The sequence below is a fragment of the Phyllobates terribilis genome, unplaced genomic scaffold (genome assembly GCF_046119375.1).
Source record: "Phyllobates terribilis strain yellow unplaced genomic scaffold, ASM4611937v1 Scaffold_7__3_contigs__length_470593459, whole genome shotgun sequence".
Lineage (NCBI taxonomy): Eukaryota > Metazoa > Chordata > Amphibia > Anura > Dendrobatidae > Phyllobates > Phyllobates terribilis.
In genome coordinates this window covers 405,298,582-405,324,815 of record NW_027362767.1, presented here as the reverse complement: position 1 = coordinate 405,324,815, position 26,234 = coordinate 405,298,582, and the positions used below count along the sequence as shown (strand labels likewise).

At 41.4% G+C, this 26,234-nt stretch overlaps 1 protein-coding gene across 2 annotated transcripts in view; it reads left to right on the top strand.

Moving 5' to 3' along the window:
• Positions 1–26,234, top strand: part of LRFN1 (leucine rich repeat and fibronectin type III domain containing 1) — a 300,005-nt gene that overhangs the window by 196,596 nt on the left and 77,175 nt on the right. Inside the window, exon 2 of one of the 2 annotated variants that reach the window (XM_073641697.1) lies at positions 17,964–18,044. The gene's annotated coding sequence lies outside the window, so the exon portion shown is untranslated. Of the gene's footprint in view, positions 1–17,963; positions 18,052–26,234 lie in introns of both variants that reach the window. The other variant, XM_073641696.1, reaches the window with a different exon arrangement.

Genomic DNA, 26,234 nt, shown 5'->3' with positions numbered 1-26,234 from the left:
TTTTTTTAAGGAAAGATGAAAAAAGTAGCATGTCATTTCTTTGGCCATTTTCCATGTGTAAATCACGGCACAAAAGCGCAGAGGGGGTTATTTTGTGTTTTTTAATTCTGTTTTTGGCTGGGTTCTTGCAGGGAAAACGCACCAAAAACCAAACCATATTAATACACCTCATATTGTGATTAAAAAAACGCATAAAAAACCATGCTGAAATACGTGTACAACACAGCATAAAAAAATGTTCTAACAAAACCGTGCGAAAACCATGTCTCTTTTAGAAACTTTTTTTTTTAGTCAAAAAAATATACGTAAAATACCTCTGTGAGCAAACCCTAGGTATGTGCTCATGTTCAGTATTTGCAGAAGAGAAATTTGCGGCATATCTGCTGCAAATACTGATGTGTTGGCAGCAAAAACGCAGCATAAAATACATACACTTTTTCAACTTTTTTTGCTGCGTTTTTTGCATTCATTAGTACGGGTGAAATCTACAGCAAAAACACTGTAAGAATTGACATGCTGCAGATTTATATCTGCTGCAAATCTGCAAGGAAAAAGAAGCAATGTGTGCATGAGACTTCTGGAATCTCATTCACTTTGCTGGTACTGGGAAATCGTTCAGGTTTTGTGTCAAATCTGCGCAGAAAAACACACAACAACCTAAGGCTCTGTGTACATGTTGTGGTTTTGTCGCATTTTTTTCTGCGCAGATTTGTCACAAAACCAGATGGATTTCCTAGTAGCAGCAAAGTGAATGAGATTCCTCAAATTTCATGCACGTGTTATTTTTTCCTTGCAGATTTGCAGCAGATTTTTCTGCAGCATGTCAATTCTTTCAGCATTTTTGCTGCAGATTTCACCCATACTAATGAATGGGGAAAACACATGCAAAATAACACTAGTATTTTATGCTGCATTTTTCCCACCAACACATCAGTATTTCCAGCGGATATTAATCCTAGATGCCCATCTAGGGTTAATACTGGTTTTTTTTCGACAAATCGTAGCCGCTCTGGATATTTTAGAAAATTATGACTCTCCTAAAACTGAATTGAGTTGAGCCCTTCGAAGCTGCACATTTACATGTTTTCATTGCCTAATTAAATGAGCCCAATAACATTTTATGGACTGCTGCAGAGAGCTTCTCTAGTTCTACATGCAGATACAATTTTCAATTTTGTCTACATTGGGGATTCAAAAACTTTTTTTGCCTCGTTTTCAATGGTTGCGCAGTTCAACAGTCCCAGGATTGAGACCACAAAGAGATGCGCCCCGCTGCGTAACCAGTGTCAGACTGGCCTGGCAAAGGCCCAGCAATAACATTGACGCTTGGTGCCAACTGTTCAGCTACATGCAAAAATGACCTGACCCTAGTACACAAATTACCTTTTTCTTCTATGTAATATTAATTTGGCTAGCTTGTTTACCAAATGATTAGATAATAACTTTTTCTGCAAATTGTAAATCAAATGTAATAGCACTGCTCATCAGCAATCCTTCACAAGGGCGGCCTACCAGAGGATTCTTCTGCTCTCCTGTGGACTAGTCCCTTCACAAAGGCCTACTGGAGGATTCTCCTGCTTTCCTGAGGGTCAGTCCCTTCACAACGACCTACCAGAGGATTCTCCTGTGGGCCAGTCCCTTCACAAAGGCATACCGGAGGATTCTCCTGCTCTCCTGTGGGCTAGACCCTTCACAAAGGCCTACCGGAGAATTCTCCTCTCCTGTGGGCCAGTCCCTTTATGAGGGTCTACCAGAGGATTCACATGTTCTCCTGTGGGCCAGTACCTTCACGAGTGCCTACCGAAGGATATTCTTGCTCTCTTGTTGACCAGTCCCTTCATAAAGGCCTACCGGAGGATTCTCCTGTGGGCCAGTCCCTTCACAAAGGCCTACCAGAGCATTCTCCTGCTCTCCTGTGGGCCAGACCCTTTACAAAGGCCCTCTGGAGGTTTGTTCTCTCTTGTGGGCCAGTCCCTTCACGAGGGCCTACCGGAGGATTCTCCTGTGGGCCAGTCCCTTCACGAGGGCTACCGGAATATTTTCCTGCTCTCTTGTGGTCCAGTACCTTTACAAGGGCCTACTGGATGATTCTCCTGCTCTCCTGTGGGCCAGTCCCTTCACGAGGGCCTACTGTAGGATTTTCCTGCTCTTTTGTGGGCCAGTCACTTCACAAAGGCCTACTGGAGGATTCTCCTGCTCTCCTGTGGGCCAGTCCCTTCACAAAGGCCTGCCAGGGGAGTCTCCTGTGAGCCAAACCCTTCACAAAGGCCTACTGGAGGATTCTCCTGCTCTCCTGTGGGCCAGTCCCTTCACCAGGGTCTACCAGAGGATTCTCCTGCTCTCCTGTGGGCCAATCCCTTCATGAGGGCCTACCGGAGGATTTTCCTGCTCTCTTGTGAGCCAGTCCCTTCACAAGGGTTTATCGGAAGATTCTCCTGCTCTCTTGTGGGCCAGTCCCTTCACAAGGGCCTACCAGAGAACTTTCCTCCTCTCCTGTGGGCCAGTCCCTTTATGAGGGTCTACCAGAGGATTCACATGTTCTCCTGTGGGCCAGTACCTTCACGAGTGCCTACCGAAGGATATTCTTGCTCTCTTGTTGACCAGTCCCTTCATAAAGGCCTACCGGAGGATTCTCCTGTGGGCCAGTCCCTTCACAAAGGCCTACCAGAGCATTCTCCTGCTCTCCTGTGGGCCAGACCCTTTACAAAGGCCCTCTGGAGGTTTGTTCTCTCTTGTGGGCCAGTCCCTTCACGAGGGCCTACCGGAGGATTCTCCTGTGGGCCAGTCCCTTCACGAGGGCTACCGGAATATTTTCCTGCTCTCTTGTGGTCCAGTACCTTTACAAGGGCCTACTGGATGATTCTCCTGCTCTCCTGTGGGCCAGTCCCTTCACGAGGGCCTACTGTAGGATTTTCCTGCTCTTTTGTGGGCCAGTCACTTCACAAAGGCCTACTGGAGGATTCTCCTGCTCTCCTGTGGGCCAGTCCCTTCACAAAGGCCTGCCAGGGGAGTCTCCTGTGAGCCAAACCCTTCACAAAGGCCTACTGGAGGATTCTCCTGCTCTCCTGTGGGCCAGTCCCTTCACCAGGGTCTACCAGAGGATTCTCCTGCTCTCCTGTGGGCCAATCCCTTCATGAGGGCCTACCGGAGGATTTTCCTGCTCTCTTGTGAGCCAGTCCCTTCACAAGGGTTTATCGGAGGATTCTCCTGCTCTCTTGTGGGCCAGTCCCTTCACAAGGGCCTACCAGAGAACTTTCCTCCTCTCCTGTGGGCCAGTCTGTGTATGGGCATAACTATACTGGGTCTAAAATCTGTGGGGTCCAAAAGGTGTCTTGTGAGAAGACCCATGCTATGAAGGATCCATGATAGTTGGGGCCTCTGTTAGATCTTTCGCATTGGCACCCACAAGCTTCAAGTTACACCACTTTTGAGTTTGCATCTAGAAGGAGCAAAGGCGGGACCTATTTTTTTCTGTTATTCAAAATTTTACAAGTTATTAATAATCTCAATTTTGCCTAAAGAGGCTCGCAGTGTAATTGGTTTCTAAAACCAACATTTCCAAGAGCTCTGCATACTGTCATTGAATAAGAACATTTTAAAAATATGATTTTAAAGCTTAAACCTAAACAGACCTAATATTTGAGGTTTTGTTACAGTTGTATCAGTGTGGGCAATCAGAGGATTAACTTGACCACTAATGCAAAATTTGCACCTGGGCCCCCACCGACTTAAAACAGTGACTGGTTTACAAAAACTTTCCATTTTTTGGACCGGAAAATGTCACAATTTGCTGGGATCATTTTTGAACATTTGGGATAGTCCTGGCCAATTTTGGACTATTGCAAAGTATGATATTCACATATAATATTGGTGTCTTTAGGCCACCTCTGCCCCTTTAATAGCTACACCCCTGCTTCTTTTTAATCATTGAAAAGGGTAAGGACATTCAAATGTGCCTTTCTCTATCTTTCCTTTGATATCTGGGGTTGACTGGTACCAAATGAGCAACTTTGAGGGAAAAAAAATATTTTGCGGCACTCTGTCGGGTGAGGTTTCTGCTATTTGTGTCTGTATGTGGCCACCTAGTGGTTGAAACGTGACATGCAGCCTGTTAAGAGAATTACGGCAATGTATGGATCTGGAGGAGATCCACAGTTCATATTATATTCTATATAGAAAAGTTTGGGCAGGTGTAGCAGAGCTGAGTTTGTTTGATGAGTTCAGCGCCCGCCTGACAGTCTGTTCTCTGTCTCCTGCGGTGTTATTGTTCCAGCAGGCTGTACATACAATAAATACACAATTACTGACTTTTTCGCTGAGCAGAAATGTTAGAACGCGCAGGAAGCCATTTCAGGCTATAATGTCTCCTTTTCATTTCCACCATTATGCTCCAGTGAATTTCATTTATTCAACAGTCACATTTAGAAGCTCGCAGACTCATCTGCTGAAGGAAAGCAGTTTTTCCTGTGTCTCCTGTGTAATAGCAAACAGTAATCGGGAGATCAGGAGAGGAGTTATGTTCAGGAAAATCTGGTTAGCGGGAATCGCTCGCTTATACGTTTCCTGGCAGCTATTTTGTGCTGCACTCTTCACTGATGGGAGAGAAACACAGCTGTTGTCTTTCAGAAACAGCGCCACCCCTGTCCATGGGTTGTGTGTCGTATTACAACTCAGCTCCATTTATGTGGGTGGTTCTGAGATGCAATACCACATACAACCTGTAAGCACGTGTGGCGCCATTTTTATTTTTTTTTAATCCTGTACACCCATAATTGCCAACTCTCCCAGATAAAATGTATATTCCCCCACTCCTATAGGATTCCAAGTTCCTCCAATACTCCTCAAGTATTTCCCTCATTAGATAGGGTCTTTGGGGTTCAATTGAGCTTTTGAGGAGATGTGAAAGGGGGCAATGGTCACCAATGAAAATGTCTAACATTCTACATGGCAGCCAACTAAAATATGTGTACAGCCTTTTTAAAGGAAATCTGTCACATTCCAAAAATATGTATTTTTTATACCTGATGTAAATGCCGCTCTTCTCCTGAATCCGGCAATGTTTTTCTTTTGTTCCTGCTCCTCTCCATTCCTGAGATATGGCCTCTTCTTCCCTGTATGTAAGTCTAGTCTTGTTGTCTAACTGGGTGTGGCCTATACAGCACACCCACAGGGAGGAGTAAACAACCACACCCACTATATTTATATTCGGAGAAGAGGAGGCCATATCTCAGGGACGGAGAGGCGCAGAAACAAAAGAAAAACATCGCCGGATTCAGGAGAACAGCGGCATTTACACCAGGTAAAAAATATTTACATTTATGGCAAGTGACAAATCCCCTTTAAATACTTTGCAACCACATTAGATATTGGGCAATTGCATTTTGAGATGATATTTCAGCATAATAAAGGCAGGAGTGAATAGATATGATAGATATTTATTATAGCTACTCCCTAGAGGGGCCAATTTATGTATTATCGGACCAGTCACTCCACACAGAGCTGACAGCCCCCAGAGGACAAAATTTTGGTACTTTAAGCTAATAACATCACATTTCAATCCACATCAGTGGATTTTTATGACACTGTCTGAAAGGAAAACTATTTTTTTGCCTATAGCAGCCAATCACAGTGCAGATTTCATTTCCTAAAGCACTGTTGAAAAATGAAAGCTGAACTGTGCCAATTTTTTCTTTTAGACACTTTCTTACCCCATAGTGTGGATACATATCATCCCTATAGATCACCCCTGTAGGTCAAAGGAGTCAAAAAATGCAGATCTGTGTTTTTGGAATACCCCAATCCCAACAGGGAATGCCTATTTCTTGATCGTTTTGTCTAAATACCACCCCTCTTTGGCCCAGGGCACCCCAAATACAACGACAGATTTTCCCATTACTGAGATAGGAAATGACAGTTAGTGCCTTCAAAATCCTATGGAGAGGGAGGAGCCAGAGGCTGACACAGACATTCTGATGCAAGTTCTCCTGAAATGAGTTAGGCTATGTTCACACGTTGCATTTTTGCAGCGTTTTTTTTATGCAAATTAACAGCTGCTTTTAGCAGTACCAACAAATCTATGAGATTTCAGAAATCCCCATGTTTTATTAACTGAGACCCACGACAAGGTTGTCATAACGAAAACTGAATTTTAAAGGGAACCTGTCAGAAACTTCTACACCCCCAAACCATTTTTATGTCTGTGTAGCCCTTTAAAAGATAAGTAAGTTGATCTTTTTATAAACCCAGAGCAAGAAATCGTGTTTTAAAGATCTGTATATATGTGTGTCTGGAAACGCGTTGGCCGTGACATTGCACTTACAGCTCCTCAGCCTCCCTGGTTTGTATCGGAGCCAATGAATTGTCAATTATCCAGAGGAGACTGGTGCTAGGCAGACAATGCACTTACAGCTCCTCAGTCTCATGCTGTATTCCCTATACAGCGTGAGGCTGAGGAGCTGTAAGTGCATCGTCACGTCCCAACGCATTTCCAGACACATTTATACTAAATTTCAAAATGCGATTTCTCACTGCTGATACATCACTTTGGGGCCATAAAGTGATCAAATTGCTTATATTTTAAAGGGCTACACAGTCATATAAATGGTTTGGTAAAGTAGAAGATTTACCTGCTTTATTTTCTTCAAGTAATCAAACACCTGAGGTCGCTAAAGCGAAACATTTCACATTAAATATCCGTGATTTCACCCTTAGTAGTATGGTCACGATTGTATGAGATTAAAGAAACAAAGCTGCTTTCATCCACAAACAGCGCCACCATTGACCAGAGGCTGTGACTGGTAGTGCAAGTTAAGCCACATTTTTTAATTGAAGATGTTGTCCACTTTTATTTTTTTTTCACAGATTTCATTAATGGCTCCTAATTTCTCTAGATACAAATTCAGTACATTATTTCTCTTTCCACATAGAGAGTTATGACGGTCAGGATATAATTTATCTATCATGAGATGAAGACTGAGAAATGATTGTGACATTTATCAACTCCTCTCTAGTCATAAATATAAGAAATCACTGGATTATCTCCATCGAGTGTCTATCGAGGGGAAGTATAAAGCTTCTGGACCCCGATCCAAAATCTGCATCTCTCTCCCCATCGGACGCAAGTCAGTACCATATTGTATCTCTATAGGATCTTGTCTGGAATCGAAAAATGAGTATTCCGTTACTTTGTGATACTGGGCTACAATGGATTATTAACATCATTAATACTTTTGGGATGTAAGGTTTGATGGGCAAACACGTGTGGCAGATACAACTATACATTGTGAATTGGACATGGAGTTTTGTGTACCACTTAATTATCTGTGCGCCTGTAATGGAAATCCACATAATTATGCCCCGGGGGCACAAAGGAATAATTGCAGAATATTCAGATAGAGCAGATATTAGTACAGCCATGAACATGGAATAATTGCTTAATAGAAGAGAACCTCAGATAAACTAAAAGAAAAGAAATGTTCTTCTCCATTTATTTTCATGGATTAAACAGAACATGTACTCAGAAAATGAACCAATTGTTCAAATCTGATTTATATGGCAATTATATATATTTTTCTTGTTTTTAAGTTTTTTTTTTTTTTTTTTTTAAATTTTCAATAACACTATTTATATAAAAATAATGACATTTTTACACTGGCCACTAAGCCTAAAACTAGACTCATACGTATTCTTCTGTACAGATGACTTTTCAGCAGTCACATGATCGTCACAAACAGGATTAGAATGACTGATAACACCTCTATATAAAGTAGATAACACAGGATCCACCATTCACAATAGGTGATGTCACAGCTTACCTCCTCCTCCTGTACAATGACTGATAACACCTCTATATACAGTAGATAACACAGGATCCACCATTCACTATAGGTGATGTCACAGCTCACCTCCTCCTCCTCCTGTACAATGACTGATAACACCTCTATATACAGTAGATAGCACAGGATCCACCATTCACAATAGGTGATATCACAGCTCACCTCCTCCTCCTCCTGTACAATAATTGATAACATCTCTATATACAGTAGATAACACATGATCCACCATTCACAATAGGTGATGTCACAGCTCACCTCCTCCTCCTCCTGTACAATAATTGATAACATCTCTATATACAGTAGATAACACAGGATCCACTATTCACAATAGGTGATGTCACAGCTCACCTTCTCCTCCTCCTGTACAATGACTGATAACACCTCTATATACAGTAGATAGCACAGGATCCACCATTCACAATAGGTGATATCACAGCTCACCTCCTCCTCCTGTACAATGACGGATAACACCTCTATATACAGTAGAGAACACAGGATCCACCATTCACAATAAGTGATGTCACAGCTTACCTCCTCCTCCTCCTGTACAATAATTGATAACACCTCTATATACAGTAGATAACACATGATCCACCATTCACAATAGGTGATGTCACAGCTCACCTCCTCCTCCTCCTGTACAATGATTGATAACACCTCTATATACAGTAGATAACACAGGATCCACCATTCACAATAGGTGATGTCACAGCTCACCTTCTCCTCCTCCTGTACAATGACTGATAACACCTCTATATACAGTAGATAGCACAGGATCCACCATTCACAATAGGTGATATCACAGCTCACCTCCTCCTCCTGTACAATGACGGATAACACCTCTATATACAGTAGATAACACAGGATCCACCATTCACAATAGGTGATGTCACAGCTCACCTCCTCCTTTACAATGACTGATCTCACCTCTATATACAGTAGATAACACAGGATCCACCATTCACAATAGGGGATGTCACAGCTCACCTCCTCCTCCTCCTGTACAATGACTGATAACACCTCTATATACAGTAGATAACACAGGATCCACCATTCACAGTAGGTAATGACTAATGATGATCGAGTATGCCTCATTAACCCTTTCGGCGAGCACGCTCGGGTGCTCGCCGAATATGGCGAACAGCCATGACACTTGCAGGAGGACTATGTGGGGACCATTATACTGTATGAAGGACTATGTGGGGCCCATTATTCTGTATGGAGGACTATGTGGGGCCCATTATTCTGTACGGAGGACTATGTGGGGCCCATTATTCTGTATGGAGGATTATGTGGGGCCCATTATTCTGTATGGAGGACTATGTGGGGCCATTATTCTGTATGGAGAACTATGTGGGGCTCATTATACTGTATGGAGGACTATGTGGGGCCATTATTCTGTATGGAGGATTATGTGGGGCCCATTATTCTGTATGGAGGACTATGTGGGGCCCATTATTTAGTATGGAGGACTGTGTGGGGCCATTTTTCTGTATGGAGGACTATGTGGGGCCCATTATTCTGCATGGAGGACTTTGTGGGGCCCATTATACTGTATGGAGGATTATGCAGGGTGAGGCCCATTATTCTATATGGAGGATTATGTGGGGCCCATTATACTGTATGGAGCACTATGTGGGGCCATTATTCTGTATAGAGGACTATGTGGGGCCCATTATACTCTATGGAGGACTATGTGGGGCCATTATTCTGTATGGAGGACTTTGTGGGGCCCATTATACTATATGAAGGACTATGTGGGGCCCATTATTTATGGAGGACTATGTGGGGCCCATTATGCTGTATGGAAGACTATGTGGGGCCCATTATGCTGTATGGAGGACTATGTGGGGCCCATTATGCTGTATGGAGGACTATGTGGGGCCCATTATACTGTATGGAAGACTATGTGGGGCCCATTATCCTTTATGGAGGACTATGTGGGGCCCATTATACTGTATGGAGGACTATGTGGGGCCCATTATACTGTATGGAGGACTATGTGTGGCCCATTATTCTGTATGCAGGACTATGTGGGCCCATTATACTGTATGGAAGACTATGTGGGGCCCATTATGCTGTATGGGGGACTATGTGGGGCCCATTATACTGTATAGAAGACTATGTGGGGCCCATTATCCTGTATGTAGGACTATGTGGGGCCCATTATACTGTATGGAAGACTATGTGGGGCCCATTATCCTTTATGGAGGACTATGTGGGGCCCATTATGCTGTATGGGGGACTATGTGGGGCCCATTATACTGTATAGAAGACTATGTGGGGCCCATTATCCTGTATGTAGGACTATGTGGGGCCCATTATACTGTATGGAAGACTATGTGGGGCCCATTATCCTTTATGGAGGACTATGTGGGGCCCATTATACTGTAGGAGGACTATGTGGGGCCATTATACTGTATGGATGACTATGTGGGGCCATTATACTGTATGGAGGACTATGTGGGGCCCATTTTTCTGTATGGAAGTCTATGTGGGACCATTATTCTGTATGGAGGACTATGTGAGGTCCATTATTCTGTATGAAGGACGATGTGGGGCCCATTATTCTGTATGGAGGACTATGTGGGGCCCATTATTCTGTTTGGAGGACTATGTGGGGCCATTATTCTGTATGGAGGACTATGCGGGGCCCATTATTCTTTATGGAGGACTATATGAGGCCCATTATTCTGTATGGAGGACTATGTGGAGCCATTATACTGTATGGAGGACTACGTGGGGCCATTATTGTGTATGGAGGACTATGTGGGGCCATTATTCTGTATGGAGGACTATGTGGGGCCCATTATTCTGTATTGATGACTATGTGAGGCCATAATTCTCTATGGAGCACTATGTGGGGCCCAATATTCTCTATGGAGGACTTTGTGGGGCCCATTATTCTGTATGGAGGACTTTGTGGGGCCATTATACTGTATGGAGGACTATGTGGGGCCCATTATACTGTATGGAGGACTATGTCGGGCCAATTATACTGTATTGATGACTATGTGGGGCCATTATTCTCTATGGAGGACTATGTGGGGCCCATTATTCTGTATGGAGGACTTTGTGGGGACCATTATTCTGTATGGAGGACTTTGTGGGGCCATTATTCTGTATGGAGGACTATGTGGGGCTCATTATACTGTTTGGAGCACTATGTGGGGGCCATTATACTGTATGGAGGACTTTGTGGGGCCATTATTCTGTATGGAGGACTATGTGGGGCCCATTATACTGTATGGAGGACTATGTGGGGCCCATTATACTGTATGGAGGACTATGTGGGGCCCATTATTCTGTATGGAGGACTATGTGGGGCACATTATACTGTATGGAGGACTATGTGGGGCCCATTATACTGTATACTGGTTGGCCCTCAACTTTGTCCAAGCTTTTCATTTTGACGGTTTGTGTGTTTGAGTTTGACATCCCTGGCTTAGGGGGTTTTCCAACACTAAAATATATATATATTTGTAGGCATAGATGATTGCAAACAATAAGCAGAGGCATACTCGCCTTCCCACACCCCACAGATTTACCACAAGTCATTCTGCAGGTCTGCACCAGGCTCAGAAGTAATATCTGCTCGTTTCAGAAATCAAAAGGACCGCTGCAGCCTGTGATTGGCTACAGCAATCAGTTGCTTAGTACATCATCATCCAAAGACACCTTCTTATAGTCACTTGACAACTGCAGCCAATTACAGGTCCTGTTGACCTCAAAATGCAGCAAACATCGATCTGGATCCGGCACAGACCTTCGGAGTACCCTGTGCTAGATGGGTCCAGGAAGGTGAATATGCCTCCGTTTATTATACTAAAACCAGCCATGCCTAAAAAACATTTATTTCTTTGTCAGATTACCTTTAGTTTTTTTCATTTTACAATCTTCATTCTTTCATCCACCTGTTATGCAGTTTGCAACCTTATCCTAGTTTCAGATTTTTCTCTTGTGTGAGTTACTCTCCCTGTTATATAGGCTGGATTCAGATTTTTCTCTTGTGTGAGTTACTCTCCCTGTTATATAGGCTGGATTCAGATTTTTCTCTTGTGTGAGTTACTCTCCCTGTTATATAGGCTGGATTTAGATTTTTCTCTTGTGTGAGTTACTCTCCTTGTTATATAGGCTGGATTCAGATTTTTCTCTTGTGTGAGTTACTCTCCCTGTTATATAGGCTGGATTCAGATTTTTCTCTTGTGTGAGTTACTCTCCCTGTTATATAGGCTGGATTCAGATTTTTCTCTTGTGTGAGTTACTCTCCCTGTTATATAGGCTGGATTCAGATTTTTCTCTTGTGTGAGTGTCTCTCTCTGTTATATAGGCTGGATCTATGTGCATATCTATGGCACAGCTTTCTTCATTAGCTCTTAAATCAGCACAGCTTTTATCTGCATTTCTCCTTTTCATCTGCTTTCCTCTATTGCCTGGTTTCTCTGCTGTACATTTCTACATTGCAGATCTGTGTACACCTTCCCCCTGCTATCTCTAGCACTGAGAGAATGGTGGGGGGGGGAGCAGAGATCCATCAGAACCAGGTAGAGAAGATCAAACCATCTGAACTTCAAATTTAACAGCTTTGCTGAATTTTCCTAAATAATACAAATTGTGGCAAGTACATTTGCTGCAAATCTCAATACTGCAAAGCCTCTAATTACCCTTAAAATAGGTGAACAACACCCTGACTGTTTTGAATGTCTTTTGAGCTCTTTAATGCAAATCTAGCTTTATTAATGTCTAAGTGACCTCAACCTATCTGGGTAGATGAAAAAGAATGGTAGTCGTTGGTAAATAACTTGCTATTTAACAACACACTGCAAATATCAGACTTGTTAGGCTACTTAAATTGTAGAAACAGTCCAAAAATTATCCCTTTTTGCAAGCAGATGCATGCATATGGTTGAAAAAGAAGAAACTGTGGCTTTTTTTACACAAGGTGGTGCAAAAAATATCCTTGTTTTGGGAGTTTCAAAAGATTTTTTCTTTGCTAAGTGAAGAAGCAATAGCTTTTTTACAAGACGTCCAAAATTATCCCTTTATTTAGGAAGCAAAAACAGGAGGGCTGTAATGAGAAGAACAATTGGTGAAAAAATGATCCCTTTTTGAAATGCTCAACAGCTTTGACATTCTTAAAATGATTAAACAATTGGCAAGGCTTTTTATCAAGCCTTACAAGAATTATCCCTTTTTTCAGGGAGCATGAACAGACTGATATATACTTTCAAATTGAAGACATAATGGCTTGTTGCCAACAAGCCTTTCAAATAATTAACCCGATTTTGTGAGCAGTTTGATGTCTGTGTACCCTGGAGAGATTTTGTTTTGTGTCATTAGTAAGTTTATAACTATGAAACATAATGTGAAGCAAGCAGATGTGTGAAACGCGTTGCTGTGCAGTGGTAGCAGCAGAAGCCGCATGGTAGACAAATAGGACGGGGCAGGCAAGGAGATGTGTGGCAGTGTAGGGCCAGCAATGGCAGCCCCGGAAGCAGCAGTTCGGTTTACCACTATAAAAATACAGTGGGCAGCCAGCTGGTTTGTGTCTGACGTGGCTGTGTAGTGGCAAAAACTGTACGATAGAGAATTAGGAGGCATACCAAGTTTAAGAACATTATGTTCGAAACGCGTCTGGGAATTTAACAAGTACTGTACCCCCCTGCACTCCCTCTGATTTTGAATGGATTGTGATTTTCACTATGTTTTATCCAAGTAAGAAATAATAAAATTTTTGGGATTTTATACGTCGATTTCCGGTGAACTGAGTCATCTTGATCTTTCAATCTACATTGCCAAGCGCCAGCAGAGCGATGACTGCGTGCTCATGGATTTATCGACTTCACGGAGGGCGAGCTGTTTTTTTTTCTCTTTTTTAATCGGATGAAACACATTTTATTACAACACTTATTTTGCCAAACGTACGTGACACATCAATCATTGCGGTAGTGAGGAATAATAATTGTTTGAGAATAGAATTTGAGCTTTTAATTGAGTTTTGTAAAGAAGTTATCCGCACAACGTTACAAAATAAAATACCTCTTGATGCCACAAGCGAGGGCTGCATTGTGTTTTGCCGGTTCTGCAAATATTGGGTAAAAAACCTAAAGTGTAAAATCGTCTCAATAATTATTCAGAGAGCTTTGTTAGTGGTAGAACCTCTCTTTTCTATAAGCTTTATAACCACCTGCATAACTTTATTTTTGTCCCACTATATCTAAAATAAAAAGTGAAGCAACTGAAAATGCATTTTGTCTTTTTATCTCATTTTTATTTTAATTCATTTTATTCGCTTATACAGCGCCATTAATTCCACAAAGCTTTACAGACATTATGGGCACTGTCCCCATTGGGGCTCATAATCTAGATTCCCTATCAGTATGTCTTTGGAGTGTGGAAGGAAACCAAAGAACGCGGAGGAAACCCACACAAACACGGGGAGAACATACAAACTCATCATGGATGTTGTCCTTAGTGGGATTTGAATCTAGGACCCCAGCTGCAGTGCTAACCACTGAGCCACCGTGCAGCCCCCTGCTTTGTGGGATGTTTGTATTATACAGGATGTTAATCTTAGGACGTTAGCAGAACGAAGAGGACGGGTAGGGTGGTAAACGGAGATGACGGAGGCGATGAAGGATGGTGCAGAACTGTGAAGAACTTTGTGGGTGAGAGCGATACGTTTATATTTGGACTCTGTGGGCAACCAGTGCAAATGCTGGCACAGAGTGGTGGCAACAGTGTAGCGATTGGACAGAAATATGATCCTGGCTCCTGCATTTAGGATAGATTGGAGATGGGAGAGTGAATGAGCACATGGATTTAGATCTGTACAGTGACTTAGCCACCCGAGGACAACCATACATCCCAACATTTGAATCTCCATTTGCAGGACAATTTTAAGCTCCACTTGCTCTACCCAGGAATAGTCAATCCATTTGGCATCAGTTTATAGGGACATTCCCATAAAAATAGGACATAAAAAAGTATGAGAAAACCCTTTATTTAGTTAAAACCATCCCCAGGGATTAGCTATAATCCACAGGAAAGCTGCAACTGACCAAACTTTTCCATTTGAATGGCCGACTATGTACTATACGGACAAGCTGGGTTCACTGAGAAACACTGTTTTTGACGGCTCTCAGTTCTGCCTCTATGTTGTCTATATGCCGGAGAAGATAAAATGAGAAGAACACTTTAAAATCATTATTTAGGCTAATATTTGGAAAGTAGAACCTACATCCTTCTCCAAGTTGCAGTTTTCTTGCAGACTGACACAGGTTTTTTTTTAACCAGAAGTTCTCCGTATATAACCGATAAGCAAGTTTATTGCTGACATTATAGATATTTGTTGCATCTCCTGACACCTGATGAGTTAAGTATGTAAGACCCAGTAATGCATCATAAAAATGACCATACTCGTCTTTGCTGCATTTATGCAAAAATGGCAAACCTAAACTTACCATTAGTAACCTAGTAACCCAAGACATGGAGCTGATCTTCTTAGGAGAGTAATTGTCTTTCAATAAAATTAATGCAGCCCCTTCTGCAAGCTCCAGAGCAGCAGTTCCTGCTCCCAGCAGCCCAGCCATTCCCTCTTTTATAGAGCTGCATGCACTAATAATAACCTTGTCCTAAATGCAGTTTATAATTTCCCTTGTGCATACCTATAGTCCACACAGGAAAATAAAAATAATGTTGGGTCTATTATGTGTCGACTTGGTGCAGAACTGTGTAAGTATTGACTAGGTGACACTAAGAAAACTTCAAGCTATGAAGACTTAAGTGTTAGCCACGTGATATCGTGAAAAAGAGGTGACAATGGAAGGATCCTGGACTGCATAAACCTGATAAAACCTGATTGTTTTAATCAAAATTGATTTTTCCCAGATTCCTCTGAATAAAGGTGGATGAGACATCATCACATACTGGGCAAATTGAATATTGCATGAGCTTCATTTGCAGATACTTTAGCTGAAGCCCAAAGATGACTTCACTGCATCTGCACTGCTTCAACTTCTTGTATCTTGACAGTAGTGCCTAGAATAGTTGCCCGCTTTGGCCCAAAAATCCCCCTCATTTTCCGTTTTATTTTCCATTTTTACTCGTTAAATGTTAATACAAAAAAAAATGGGCATCCAAAAGGGGAAAAATAGTTTATTAGAGCCTTGTAATTTTAAGGCGTTCCCGCACCTGGAATACCTTTCATTGGCCCCTTCTTATGGACTTCAGTCATCTAAGTATTACTTAAATTGCTGACATATGATACTTTCTTCCCCTGTAGTTGTCCATGGCGGCCCCTCTTTGACAAAAAGGATAACTGATACAGAAATTGGATAAGTATAAAGTTATAAAGACCTAATGAAGATCTCTTGGCAGTGGCATATATAAAATCGATGAAAAAATGCAAGAGTGCAATAGGGTTGTATCCATGTAAATAATTGGTAAAGATGTAATAGAACCGCTCACCTGAAAGGGTTGTGTGAAAAACAACACCTACAACCAACACCTATTGTCTACATGTTTCAGAGTCCACCAACTCCTTCCTGAGGACAACCGTACATAGTAAGGATAAAAATGTAGGTTTATTGTCTACGTGTTTCAGAGTCCACTGACTCCTTCCTCAGGACAACCATACATAGTAAGGACAAAAATGTAGGTTTATTGTCTACATGTTTCAGAGTCCACCGACTCCTTCCTCAGGACAACCATACATAGTAAGGATAAAAATGTAGGTTTATTGTCTACATGTTTCAGAGTCCACCGACTCCTTCCTCAGGACAACCATACATAGTAAGAACAAAAATGTAGGTTTATTGTCTACATGTTTCAGAGTCCACCGACTCCTTCCTCAGGACAACCATACATAGTAAGGATAAAAATGTAGGTTTATTGTCTACATGTTTCAGAGTCCACTGACTCCTTCCTCAGGACAACGATACATAGTAAGGATAAAAATGTAGGTTTATTGTCTACATGTTTCAGAGTCCCCCGACTCCTTCCTCAGGACAACTATACATAACATTCATGGTTGTCCTGAGGAAGGATTGGGTGCACTCTGAAACGCGTAGACAATAAATCTACATTTTTATCCCTACTGCTGGTTGTCGTGACTACAGACAACATATATAAAACCAAGACACCTTCTGCCATTAAATGCCAACACTTCGGTACAGAATGGATAGTGGCATGATTACAGTCGGTGCAGAATTTTGCAGTTTTGCCTGTGCCCAATGTTTTGTAAATGCATACCTGCTAACTTTTGAAGGAATATCAATTTTCATCTGAAGGCAAATTTTGGCAATTCACAAGATACGTCCCTCTACGCTCATTCTCCTCCTCTTTACATGTCGTCCCTGCCTCTATTTGCCCAATTTCCTTCCTGTCTATGCACTGTATCCCAACTCTATTTTATAGCAGGTTCAGCATGGCTCAAGAAATTTGCTTTTTTTCTGAGTGTTTGAGATCTGCTCAAATTCTAGAAGCCTCCTGGATATTCTGGGAGAATTGTTACATAGAGTATATGTAAATGTAAATGACACAAGAGATGCCCAACTATAGAATTTGTATTGGATCCCAGGAGCTTTAAGTTACGCCTCTGAGGAGGGCGCAGAGGTTGAAATCCCCTTCCAATCACCTCTAGGAGCAGATGGCGACATTACCTCCTGGCTTTTTCCCCCTCACTGGTGCCATTTTCCATTCTTCTGGGTCCCATATGCCTTTTGCTCTTGGTTTTTATACTTTTCTTCCGCTCAGCAACTAAAGTGCATATTCAGGCTTAAAAAATGCCCCGGCGATGATACATTGTGTCTTAGGCTCACTTAATAATCTGTATTTAAATCCATTTCTCTAAACTAGAACACAGTATTGATCTTCGGTGCCGGGAATCTTCTCCGTTCTTCTTGGGCTTGTACGATTTAAGACTTAATCATGAGAACTGTCAGGAGTATACAGTAAAATGTTGCTTTTATTACCAACTTGGTTAGCAGAGTATAAAGTCATCTTTTCATACAATGAAATGCAGATCTAAAAGGTTTATTAGATTCATTTCTGCTCATTGTTACATAACCTGAGTGATTTACGCACTGGAATCTTTATGACTCTCATAAATGTCTATTTGATTTTCAGATCCAACTAAGCTCCCATGTTGCAATGTATACTTGATGGCGACTTTGATTCTTAAATCCAAGATGTAACATCCTTGCGCTGGTAAGAGGTAGGTACAATGTGTATACTCATTTTTTTTTGGTACTGTATTTTATTAAGATATCTGGGAAAGACTCCAATTGCCCATACACATTAGATTAATGTGAGCAGAAGCATCTGATGTCAACAACAACAGTTGACTATCTAACGGGTATGGGAACCTCCTGATTCGAGATGATGAATGATCCATTTGGATTCATAGTAGATAAGCCACCGCCAGAGGTGTTTGGTAGGCCTTTCCTCTTCCAAATCAAAACCGCTTAAACTCTTCTGCCCTAGGCCCGGCTATCACTTTTCCTGCCACCACAGCTTCCCACCCGATCCCCTGCTCACTGTCTTTGGTCTTCTTTTGGAGGAAGCAAGTGGAGGACTAGACAGGAAGCTGTGCGGCATGACAGGTGATTGTAATCGGGTATTATTTTAGACCCCTTCCCAACCCTCGAGAGACCTCAGAGCCTAATAAAAGTTTTTTTCGAGGCCCCTTTCGATTTGTACGACTTTTATTCAGACCAAAAGACCAAAACAAATCTGTAGACTTTGGAGCAAATCTGTCCGAAATTTTGGGAGACTCGATCATCTTTGGTTATATCTTTGTACGTTCACATTTGAATTGGAGGGTCAGAGGTGCTTTCAGCACAATTTTTCTAATAGACATCATACCAGAATGACAACAGACTCAATTTTAAGTTAATAAGGTATAGGCAATGAAAGTGCATCTCAGAGAACCGATCTCGAGATCGGTAGGTTTCTCAATGGACTAATCCACAGTGATTAGCAAATAATTACCTATCCTGTGGATAGGTGTCTAAAATTGAAAAAAATAAATTTTTTTGCATAAACAAGGAGATCATTGATATACTAACTTCTACATTTTGAGATTGTGGAGCCATGAGCAAATGAGACAATGTTCTTCTGAGCTGTTTTGTGACTTCATAGATGTTGCAGTGCCCTTGGGTTGATCGTTGAAGGCTGCTCAGTTGGTCATTTTGGGAAGATTCCCCTCTTTGCCAAGTCTTCTCTATTTGTCTATAATGGCTCTCAATTGGATTTCATGGAGTCCTAGATTCTAATGTATGTCCCCAAGTCCTTGTTGTCCCATGTCCATTGTGTTACCATAGTAAAATTCTGTCGATACAGGAAGGTTTATGAGACTCATCACTGTTTTCTTCTTCTAGTTGAATCAATGCAAAAGGAGCCTGTATTAAAATTGTCTCTGGTTGTAAAAGCTCTCGAGCTCAACATATTTGTGCTGTTTTAGCACAATTCTCGTGAGAAAAATTGAAAACATGAAGAATTCTTGGCTATTAGCTATTTCAGCTAAGCTTCCAAAAAGCTGCTGAAAGGTCAATGTTAGATAGTGTTAAATGGCAGATTGAGGTCTCCATAGATGAGATAATAACGAGAGACGTTTTCTCAGCTTCCTTCCTTCAGAAATTTATGGATTTAATAACCCTTAAAATATCTCATTGAGTAACATAATTGCTTCATAGTGGCATTACACAAAGAATATGATCAATACAAATCCTATATTTAAAGATATGTGCTGATACAATTCCAAACGTTTTTCCTTGTTAATACTGGTAGAGAACATGGGAGAAGGAACATTGTTCTGGACAATGGCTGGAATCAGAGGAGAAGACGCTGTAAATCTGGAATATAGAGATAGTATGTTGTATAAGTTAATGGATTGTACGGACTACAGTTATTTCGTGGACTGTAAAGGTGGTTTAGAAAACATGGAAAACTGTGATGACTCTGAGATGGATGGAGAATAGACAGAATGTTTGGACAACTCAGCAGATATCAGAGTCTCAAGAATCCCAATTAGTTTGGAGTTAAAGAGTACCTGAGCTTTTAGTAAAATATGAAATATCTAAGAAACATGTGAAAAGCTTTGATCGGTAAAGATCCAGCTGCTGGGACGGCCACCGATCACTAAAATGAAGGGAAAGTTCCAAGAGTGGCTCTCCTTTGAAACTTGAGACAGACTTTGTAGACTTTTTCAGCAACCAAACTCAGATCCCAAATGATCAAAAACTTCTGATATCCCCAGGAGTTTTCCAAAAGTGCAGTTACTCTTTAAAAACTATCCAGGACTCAGAGTCTTGAACAATCTTCTGTTCTTAACTTTAGAAGGGATTGTATAATAATAGACAACCCCTTTCAAAATTCAGCCACAAGGGCGATCAGGTCTTGCCTTCCCAGCACTAGCTGGAAATGGCTGATTTTGTCTGGGGAAGCTAGAGCAAGTCAGGCATTACAAGTTGTCATTCAGATTAATGTCCGTCCTTGTAATACAAGAATTGGCTGAAACCAAGAGCTACTCTTAATGAGCGGCTCACCCTTCTTGCTCACAGTGGTGAGTCCCACATTGTGATTCCCCTCTATGATGTCTGTAGGCCCTAACAAAGCATATAAATTAGGGTTGCCTTCTTGAAACAACCTTTTTAACAAACTCATGGAGATATAGACTTCAAATTTGGAGTAGTCACCATTGTGTTGGTACATGGTGATGATGATACCAATGAACGGTTCAGCATAACCAAGTGTCAATGCCAGGAAGGAGATCTGTGTTGGCCAAAAGTATTAGGTAAGGTTTGTTTCAGAAGATGTAGACAAGGACAATATCTAAAGGTCAAGGAAGAAAGATTCCAGAAGTAAATTTGAAAGAACAAGATAGGCGTGAAGGTCAAGATGGAGTGAAGACCTGTAATCAGGATCAGGAAAATATAATTCAAGAAGATACAGAAGAAGTCAGGAAACTGTACCAGGTGTTCAAGCTAAGCTAGGTTTGAAAGGTCTAGAAGAGTAATATAGACTGCCCGTCCCGTGAAGATGTTACGAGCCCACACAGGGTAATAAAGGTAACAGTTTCATGGTGCTCATACACTTTCAATAGTGGTGGCCGAACGCTCGTTCTTCCCAATCATCCTATACACATACACACTCCAATTAGCCGAATGTACATGTGTTTTCAATGGTTAGAGACGGAGGGTGACCCACTGCTAGATACCTCTATCAATGTCTTTCCTTCTCTGAAAAATTAAGGATGACCCCATAAACATACAGTAAAATTGTCAAAATCTGCAAGTTTGGCCAACTTTTCTCTTCTATGTGTGGGCACCCTCAGACAATTTTTGTTTAAATTTCTGGAAATATGATGTACTCATGAAAGGATGAGACACAAGGAACTATGGGCTGGGCAAACACTATACGATTTTGTGTAAGTACAGTACATAATGGAATACGATGCTAGATTGTCAACTCATGTTTGGAAGGATGTTGTGTGGAGGCTTTTAGAAAGATGGACTGGAGAAAATTGAATGTGTCTCAGAAAGAAACATTTAATGAAATGTTGGATCTTAGCATTGGAAAGGATGTAACATGGAGACACTATGTTGTAATGACTCAGGGGATAATGGAATTGTGAAAGTAGAATGTAGAAAAATATGGAAGGACGAAACTTGAAAATTGAAGGTCGTCTACTGACAAAGGGCAGCATGGTATTCATAAGTGTCATTAAGTGAGTAGACATCGAGAAGGATGGAATGTAGACTTGTAATGTTGTCTTGGGAAACGGTATATGCAATACAGGTACACAATGCTTCATGTTGACATTGTGATGACTAGAATATGTATAGTGAGCTTCTGGTTACACCGAGGAGGGATGGAGGGATCTAATCTTCATTCTTCTCATCTTTTTGTACACAGCTGTTAGAGTTTTTCACCTTCAGGTCAAAAAAGTGAGATGGCCATTTTACACGTCCCAAATGTAGGGATGAAATGGCATTGAACTCATGGATTGTGGCACCCTGGCATTGCTTGTAGTCATTAATATAGACTAGAAATTTACAGATTTTGGTTATTTCTGTGCCAGGATTCATGGGAATGTCTCCCTTTTTTCACACCACAGATCACTATTGGAAAGGGTTAATAAGTCATTCAAATCTCGAATATTTATGGCCTATCCCCAGGGACCCATATCTATCTCAAGACTCTGGCTACGAATGTCAAGGTTGAGGTTTCTCTCTCCATTCCAAAATTCTGAATCTCCCATACAGATCAATGGAGAGAGCTATGCATTCATGGCCGCCTCTATCTTTCAGAGACAGCTCTTGGTGGACCCACATCTATTGGACAGTGTGGCATGTTACGACATGCCATAAGTGTCGGAGAGGTGACAACCTGTTAATCGACTGACTTTGAGGTTTATCTGATGCCATTTACCAGTTTAGAAGTGTGGCTTAATGTCAAAGTTCCTCTCCCGATGGTGATTGTATGGAGAAAGAACCATTATTGCATGACGTAAGGCAAGAAAAGGTTAAAGAGTTGAATTACTCAATTTTTGAGCATTATGTATGTTTTTATTTAGCTTGGTTCAAGTACTATTGTGTATTTTTCTAAGGAGCGGAAGGTCTCATGGAAGTTTAAAGGGTTATTCCCATTTTCATATATGGGTATTGTTGGATAGGTCTTGTAAATACAAGCAATTTTCAATTTACTGCTTATTAAAATTTTCAGCCGTTCTTGAGATATTATCACTTTTCTTTTATTTACAGCTTGTTGCCATAGAGACCGACCACCATTACTAGACAGCAGAACATGTAAGCTAATAAGCGCTGTTTTGAATCTGGCCAGCATCGCTGGAGCAAACTGCTACCTCTTCTCTGCAGCCATCTTCTTCAGCACATTGCTTACAAGCAAGACGTCGGTGGTGGTCGGTCTCTTAGGCAACGATATGTAAATAAAAGAAATGTAAAGTGTTATCTTCAAGAATGGCTACAAATTTTAATGCGTAGTTGTCACGAGTGTTTCAGGTTGGACAGATAGTTGTTCTGGATCCAGGTATAGAAGGTTGCTGCGCTTGGCTTTGCAGACACCTTCTTGATTCTTTCATCTCTGTAGTAGTGTGATATCCTTCTCTCGCTAGGACCCAGCAGTGATCTCCACCTTCTGCTAATTGACACACCCTTGCTTGGTCTTTAAAACCCTCAGTGTCTCCACAGAGTCGCTAGTGATAGAAGTATATCCCTCTGTTTAGGCCTGGAGTTCTAGCAGTCGGCTAGTTTCTTCTTGAGGTTCCTTGGTGGGTTGTAGTTGTGATCTCACTGGTGTCTTCTCAATCTAAGTGTATTCCCTTGTCTGTTTTCCTTGTTTGTCTTTAGTAGCAGTGGGGGCTGACTAGTGCTCACCCCTTCCCCTCCCTACCTAGGGTATTGCTCTAGGGTCAGCAAGGGATTAAGTATCCTGCCCGGCAATAGGTGCGGAACCTATTTAGGGATGATAGGGGAGTCAGGGTGTTGTTAGATCTGCCTAGGGGTCTCCACTCGCCCTTTCCCTAGTTGTTCCCATACCTAGCATGACAATAGTAAATGGCAAAAGCGCTTCTTTTTGCCAGCACTATCTGACAATACTTATCTCTAGAGATGGGAATAACCCTTTAAAGGTCTTGTCCTGTAATGATGCCCATTAGTTGTTACTAGAATGAAAGAAAATGTTAGTGGCTCAGAGCAAAAAACCCCAAAAATATTCTTTAGATCTTTATTGGCCATTGTAGTATGAGGTTACGGCTAACAGAGAAGAAGCAACGTGAAGACACAATTACGCTTGTCTTGTGAGTATCTGCCAAGTCAATTGTGTCAGAGGAAAAGAGTAATTAGGAGTTATAATGATACCTTGTTACCCAGATGAAGGATGAACTAAAGACACGGAATGAACATCATAAAAGGATTCAATGTGAACACGAAGGATACATGTGTGGTGACATGAGAAGAATAACCTCACTATAGTATCTGTGCATCTGTGGACAATAGGTCTTATACTACGAATAAGTTATGGAAGTACAATTTTATATTAAAACAAAATTGTTATTTTGCTCTTAAAGTTTCATCTGCCGGCAGCCTGGTGTAGAGCTGGAGAAGCGGAGCAGATTGATATATAGTTGTGTGTGGGGAAAAGATTCAATATAACTTGTAAGAAATTCATTCAAATTCCTGCTTGCTCTGGACTGGGCTTAGGAGTCCAGTGGGCGGTGCTACACACATAAGACTGCCCACTGGACTCCTAAACCCAGAGCAAGCGGGAATTTTAATGAATTTCTTACAAGTTATAATGAATCTTTTCCCAAAAAACTACATCAATCTGCTGTATAACATGGATGGTAGCCACAGATTGGACTCCATGTTCAACATGACTTCTAAAGTCGAATGATCAAGGAAAAATCTAATAATGGGGAAAATGTAGTACTAAATAATAACTAATAAAGTGAAATATTATTACTAGAGTTGGTTCAAATCTATTTGCAGGGACCAGTTCTACCAGAACCTCCTCCTACCTCCCTTCATCCATGGTTCTGCTTTTGATTAGCTGACCTGGTGCGACATCACATGGGCATCACGCATCAATGATGATGTTGTTCCAGGTCGGCTAGTCAAAAGAAGGGTCATGGACGCCAGCAGGTAAGAGGCAGTTCTCAGGCTCCCGTCCAGTAGGCAGAGATTACTTGCCAGTTAGACATGTTTTGTTATACACATGTTTATTTCCTTTCTGTGTATTGAAACAACACAAAAAAAAAAACAAGAGGAAAAAAAGGCAAATTGGACATAATTTCACACAAAACCCCAAAAATGTGCCGGATAAAATTGTTGGCACCTTTCCAAAATTGTGGATAAACAACTTTGTTCCAAGCATGTGATGCTCGTTCAAATTCACCCCTGGCAAGTAACAGGTATGGGCAATATGAAAATCACACCTGAAACCAGATAAAAAGGAGAGGAGTTGACTCAATCTTTGCATTGTGTGTCTGTGTGTGCCACACTAAACATGGAGAACAGAAATAGGAGAAGAGAACTGTCTGAGGACTTGAACCTCAAATGTTGAAAAATATCAACAATCTGAAGGTCACAAGTCCATCTCCACAGATCTTGATGTTCCTTTGTCTACAGTGCATAACATAATCAAGAAGTTTACAAGCCATGACACTGTAGCTAATCTCCCTGGACGTGGATGGCAGAGAAAAATTGAAGAAAGGAGAGGGTCCTGCAATCATTTTGCATGAACTCTAGTTCTTACCCTGTAACAATTGGATGGGCCACATCCAGAAAAGTTAGTGGACCCTATCGTCTAGCCAATAGAAAACGGTTGCGAGTGATAAAGATCCAATTCTTCTTTGTGTTACACTATTTAATTATTTATTGGTTTAATGCAAGGTTGCACTAACTTTCATGGTAAAAGACCATCATCATCAGACTACAGGAAAGAAAAAAATTATACAATCAACTGCAGTAATGTCACCTTCTGTCATATCTAAAGCATTGCATACAAACTATATATCATCCGCCTGCGAGCGAGCCGAGCTCGGCTGTGACATGACGGAGCGTCGTAGTTCTGCTTCAATGTCCTATGGCACTGTAGAAAGTACAAGCAAAATCATGTCACCTCTAAGGTAGAATCACATGCGGCTTGTACAAAGATGCCATCGAGGCTGCAGGCGAGATACATTACCGTGAAGCTCTTGACTTTAAAGACTTTTCCAAGAATTTGAATAGCTTTTTTCCGGTAGTTGAATATAAAAAAAGAACACATTTTGCCAATTCTTCTCGGTTTCTCAACCTCATGTCTTCTGCGTCTTCTCCCACCGCATTCTGTCCTCAGTGGATGATAACATTACATGCATTGTGATGTCAGTGGGCAGCAATTAGCCCTGGTGGTCGTGTCATCAATATTAGTAATATGATATCATGCACTGGAGACATGAAGGAGTCGCTGCTTGGTGCAAAGAATTCCGAATTCACTCGGATGTCATAAGGCTGCGTCTTACATTCTTCAACAGGTGGAACACCTGGATCTTCTGAGAGTCTACCGAACCAAATATACAGTCATGGCTGAAAGTGTTGACATCCTTGAAATTTTTCCAGAAAATGAAGTATTTATCCCAGAAGATTATTGCAATTACACATGTTTTGTTACACACGTTTATTTCCTTTGTGTGTATTCGAGTAGCACAGGAAAACAGAGAGAAAAAGGCAAATTGGACATAATTTTTAACAAAACCTAAAAAATGGGCCGGACAAAATTGTTGTCACCTTTCCAAAATTGTGGGTAAACAACTTTGTTTCAAGCATGTGATACTCATTCAAACTCACCTGTGACAAGTAACAGGTGTGGGCAATATGAAAAGAAGAGAAGTTAACT